The sequence below is a fragment of the Hetaerina americana genome, unplaced genomic scaffold, assembly GCF_022747635.1.
Source record: "Hetaerina americana unplaced genomic scaffold, ioHetAmer1.1.p SCAF_38, whole genome shotgun sequence".
Lineage (NCBI taxonomy): Eukaryota > Metazoa > Arthropoda > Insecta > Odonata > Calopterygidae > Hetaerina > Hetaerina americana.
The window spans coordinates 1899064-1905063 of NW_027286963.1; the positions used below are offsets into that span (position 1 = coordinate 1899064).

The window sequence follows — 6000 nt, forward strand, 5'->3', positions numbered from 1 at the left end:
ATTGAAACTGTTTTTTTTCAGGAAGGTGATTCATAATGGAATGAAGACATGAGAACTATTGATGAGGTAAGCATTGGAAGTAATATAATCCAAATTGTCATCTCAACAAATAGGATGAAATAACTCCTTATATTAAAATTTCTCATTCGAGGAGTCAAATTATCTTGGAAGAGAGTATTTTTCTTCCCATAAATCATAATGGCTCCGGAATTGCACCACTTCCAAAAGCTGATTCATAAAAAAAAACATCATGTTTTAATATTACTGCCCCTTGATAAAAAAAAATGGTTAGAAGGAACACAACAGACACACTAACAGATATGATCTCTAACTCTAGACAAATGATGCGATTATAAATGATATATTATTATTATTAATGGTAGTCTACCATTTAGATGGGTTTTGAATGGACACAGACTGTAATTCATTACGTTTCTTTGGTTTTTCCAACAAAACAAGACCTCACTACATCAACAACTAGACACTACAACAAGCCCATCAATTCCACATGCTTCCTTCCTCCCTTCATCCCATCTAATCCCTCTACCTCTTCCTCTCCCTGCCTAACATTCTCCAGATGAGGGTGGATTAGGAAACTTTGTATTTCCACAATAAAGATTTAACACTTCACATGACCATGGTTTCGATGCTGCACATCATCATCAGGTCAGAATCGAAACCATGGTCATGTGAAGTATTAAATCTTTATGTGGAAGTGTAAAGTTTTTTTTCCTATGTTCATCATGTTTCCTATGTTCATGCCGGCCCCGGTGGCGGCGGGGTAACGTCCTCGTCTGCCATTCCAAGGGTCGCGGGTTCGATTCCCGCCTGGGTGAGCTTCCCTCCATCTAGGGCTTGGGTGTTTGTAAATGTGACATTGTTATCGTTGTTAATAGTTCGATGTAAAGGCCAAAATGTGCTGTTTTCGGACTTATACTGAATAAATAAATAAATAAATAAAAAATAAATGAAGTAATTCCACAAAGTTAAGCCTGAAACTGTTAAGTTTAGCATTCTCCCTACTGTATCACAGTCTTCAACGTCCCCCTTCACTTATCATTGTGCTCAGAATCCACTTTTCTTAGGATTTATTGCAACAACCCTCTCTCCTCCCTCACTAAACTTTGTGTTTAAAGACTTTTTTCTTTCCATTTCCATCGATTTCCACTTCTACATCCCCCCCCTCCCAAACCCAAACTTCATCCTATTGCCTCGATGATCAAGTTTCTGAGCAAAGTTAAACCACATTCCAAATCAAAACTTTCAACAATCTTTCCTCAACATCTTTATTTAATGTTCAAGAAAACAATTCTCTTCTCGTGACAATGACTTTACTTTATAAAAATAAACAGTGCTCTGGATGGTAATGAGTATGCATTGTGTGATAAATACGTATATCTTACACAGTGCCAGTTATTGACTAAATAAGTCTTTTAAAGGACATTTTACTGCTACAAAAATGCTGTTGAACAGTCTTTTTATCACTTTATCTTTCTAGTGCCCCAATCATCCACAAGGGGAGCATTTTACAAGGATCTTACAGTAAATCAGCTGCTGCCCAAACTGGAAGCACATTGTACATGTTAATCCATAGACAATTGGTAATATAATCCAATGCATATTTCTCTATTCCTACAAATAATTTCATTTGGAAAAGTTATCAGTGGATACATTTTGTCTTTTCTTTCATGGTAAACATTAATGACAAGCGCACAAAAAACAAGTTATTTATATTTGGGTATATTAGCCCCTAATCACCTACTTTTCCTTCAAGTGGCCCAAACTGCCTATCATATACTTAACTTCTTCTGATCCTACCCCATATCCAACACAACCGGAAGGAAGACTTGATTGCTAAAAAGACCAACATAATATATACTTTTCCCATCGCAAAACTCATGACCGAAGCAGTGTAAGTCTTCATACACGATTATTTGAACTAACTGAAAATAAAATGATACTGAACGATAATAAACACCAACTACACTAACACCTGGTGACCTAACACCTCCTGCCACATACTCTCCTGGTAACTTGCAAGGCACAAAGCACATAAGTTTGAGATGGTTGGTTGTAAAGAAGGAACAATGGAATTTGAGCATTTCAAAGAATGAACTGTAAATTCAATGCTGAAAAAGAAAATTTTCCATGAAGCTGCTGACACCTGACACCTTTTGCTAAAGAATCAGATATGCATTGTAATATTATTACAATGGCTCAAAGACCCAGAAAGAACAAATTTGTTAAGCCCGTGAGTGAAATAATGAAAATATCAAAAGCCAACCATCACAGAAAATAACCCAGTAGAGACACCAGCATCATTAATGAAGGAATTATTCAATTTTGTATGATAATTATTATTTACATTGCGGTTAAGCATAGATGAAGCATTTGAAATCTATGGAGTGAAGCATTAGCAATCGCTGAAAACACATTTCTTCCAAACAGATAGGTATAGAGAAGAGAAAAAAAATAAATTTGGAGAGGTTATCAGCTACAAGTCAACCTATCTGAGATCCCCATGTCGTTGTCCCTCAATATGATTACCATATAAAATGAAACCTACTCTTAATCAACTGATTATAATAGAAAAACAAGGAAAATTTCATAGAAATGCTAGATATTGGAGAAGGATAACTTATCAAAAGATAGATGTAGTACAGCAATTAAAATAGAAAAATACTTCAATCCTCGAGTACTGATTTGTTTAGGCAACTAAGATTTTAGTAATAATTTTCAGAAATCTTCCATTATAAAGTCAAGAAAATTGGAATGTACTACTATAGGCTGAAATAGATACCACTTTAATTGATTCATACCTGCTCTTATTTTCAGGTCATATGAACTAGCAAGAAATCTAGATCGTTAAGGGATTGAATAAGTGAAAAAGGGGTTTGGAAATTTTTAGAAACGCAACTGGATAAAAGACCCAAAAAAAAAACAAAGAACCACAATACAAAATAGCCCAGAAAACAAATCCAATAAGTATCCAATGATTTAATTTTAAATATACCCTACAAATGGTACTCAAATTGTGTTTTAATGGGGACACAAAAAATATACGGGCAAGCAAGGCGATATAAAAATAAAAGGCACGAATTCCTGATAAATTAATCTTGAATGCAAACATTTTCCAGATTATTAACTTCATTATAAGTGTATGGACATTGATTAGAATCACCCATAAAAATGAACTTCTAGGAGTTCCGTGTATAAAAAATATTTGAAATTGGATATGGGAAATGTGAGGGCACAAGAGAATATATTTTAGACCTCCAAGCATCTTACAAAGAAGATAGGTCCATTCAGTATTCTAGAAAGTATTTTTCGATGCCAAGTAGTATGGAATGCTATTAATTCAGATGGTGAGTAGTCTCTTAATTATAAAGACTAATATTTTGTTTAATAACCAGACTTTCACTAAACCTCAACCATACTTCCCTGTAGCAGCATCCTGTACAATGAAAAATTCACACTGACTATTCCCTGATGGTTGATATAAATAAAAAAGAATTCCACGCAAATTTGTGTCCACATACAGAGATGATTTATTTATATTATATTGGGCTACTCAGTTAAACTAAGATGAATTAAATATGAACCCTCAAGTGTGAGGAAGCACGACGAGAGAATGTACGACAAGAATGTGCACCTTCATTTTGAAAATGTCCCAAGAATTGAAATGAAGACCATTCATGATATTTAAGAAAATGAAGTGGGGGAAACCACATTGATAGCATTGCAGATCTGGGTGCCATCTAGCACCAAAGACACGAGGGAAAATGAAGAGAATACTTGTAAAATGTAAGGAGGCAATGAAATACTGCAATTTAAAAAAAAACTGCAATAATAATTCCCAGTATGAGAACAGAAGGCAATAAATGTAAGAAAAAGAGCAATAACTATCCAGAAGAGAAGGAATTCTGTCTTTTTTTGGGAAGCAGAGTCAGGGGCAATGGAAAAACTGAGAGGTACCCTGAGGCTATGGCAATTATGCAAGGCAAGAAAGCTATCTAAACTTGGTAGCTCATCATCATCTGGCTGGAAAATTAAACACTCAAACTAGGCATGTATCTAACATGAACAATGAATTTTTCGGGACATCAAAATTGGAATTGGACAACGAAAGTTTTAATTGATGCTTAGAAAAATTTCAATAAACTGAAATGCTAGCCACCCATTCCACAATCAACAGAAAAATTGAAAAGATGGATGCCAAGATTATATTAATAACAATGTTGGAGAAGCACAAATGTAGGGCTTTCATGGTGATTTACATTGTTTTCTCAATGAGTAACCATGAAGAATAACTTGTAAGATTTGACTGTTGTAGAAACAGGAAGGCTTTTTACGTGATGCTTACCTCATGCTTGACTTGGATTAGACAAGCAGAGTGAAGGAGTCTTTTTAACATTACCTCAGATCTTCATTCAGGATAATTGCTGACAGAGGTTGAGAAAGAACAGACTTGTCATTCCAATAGGTAGGACCATTTTCATTCTAGGTGATATGCTTTTCAAACAGAAAAGAAATCATTCCACTCATGAGATAGATTGGCCAAGGAGTTGGAAGAAAGTTTCATGGCCTCCTCTATCTGGAAGCCATATTAAAGCAGAATAAAGTGCTTGAAGAACACTTCATTCATGTGTCAAAATTTATGAAAAAATCCCGTGGATTTACAGTTTTATGCAGAACAGTCGTGTGTTGACAGAAGAAATATCATCTTGTATTCACTTGTGAGAAAAATCTTGGGCATGTACTTACTGCTAAAGAGCTATTAGATAGCTGGAGAGGAACAAGCCAATGGTTGAGACAAACTAGCCAAAGATAAATTTTTAAAAATCATCAATTTATGGGCCTGTATGGAAGTTACAAACATTGGTGTACATGGTTTCAAGGAGGAAGTCACAGCTCTGAGAGTTTTATTTCCAAGACTATTTCCAGCAAAACCTATGCTTTCAGGTTTCCTGGATACCAGATCTTCCTCGCAATAGACAGAAAAGGACATGTCCCCCCTATGCTTAATCTGTGAACCATATATGATGTAATATTTCAGGATTCTACTTCCACTTCTCAAACCAATCTCTTCATTGGAAATTATGGTTGGAATTGCAATAGCTTTCTTTTAAGCAGGTCCTAACAAACAAGCATGAGAGTACTCAGTTCCAATACTCCGATGGTATGGAGAGATCAATTAGTGAACATGCCAGGATAAAATTACCCCTTCAGAGTAAAATAAATTAGTAGTTATTCTATGGAGAATAGGAAAATTCAAAGGTGTAGTGGTTGCATTGAAATTTGGTGCCTCGAAGAATATCTAGTTTAAAAGTGCTCACACAGAGAACAAGGTTAACATAAAGAGTGAATCCACGTAGGCCAGGGGAACTATTCATTTGCAAAATTTTAATATTGTGTTGGTATGCTGCATTAGAATAATTACAAGACAGAGAACTCCAGCTGATAGCAACCTGGTGCTTAAGTAGTTATAATGTGCAATTCGTAAAACTCTCAAATTGAAGTCACTCATATCTTATGCCAGTTATATATTCTAGTCTGCTCAAAGTGCCCGGCTAGCGAAAAATAGGCCAAATGCCTCCTGTGATCCGAATATTTCGTGATGTTACATAAGTGATTATGCAGGAGTGGCGAAAAGAAGAGAATAGTTGGGAGAGTTGTCTCCACCTGCATTAAAACATGCGTTTAATCAGCAAGTCAAGTAACAAAAGGGAAAGATCTAGGTAAGTCAATGTTATTTCGATGATTCTTATAGAATCATACTTAAGTTTTAGGACAAAATGAATTCACTCGTTTTAACTGTCAGCAATTCACTTAAAAGGACCGAGGTATCTCCTTGATCAATCCTATCATAGATTAAAGAGCAATTGATGACATCGCCTTGTAAGGAGAATCATGACACAGTCCCACCAACCAAAAGAGTCAATTCGAAAGAAATATGGAACCAGGAATTGATAGGATTCCTTTTGATACTGGGTTTGTGGA

The 6000-nt window shown here is 35.4% G+C and overlaps 1 protein-coding gene across 1 annotated transcript in view; it reads right to left on the bottom strand.

Annotated features, from left to right (window-relative positions):
- Positions 1-6000, bottom strand: part of Ing3 (Inhibitor of growth family, member 3) — a 40354-nt gene that overhangs the window by 20729 nt on the left and 13625 nt on the right. The gene's annotated exons all lie outside the window — the stretch shown is intronic.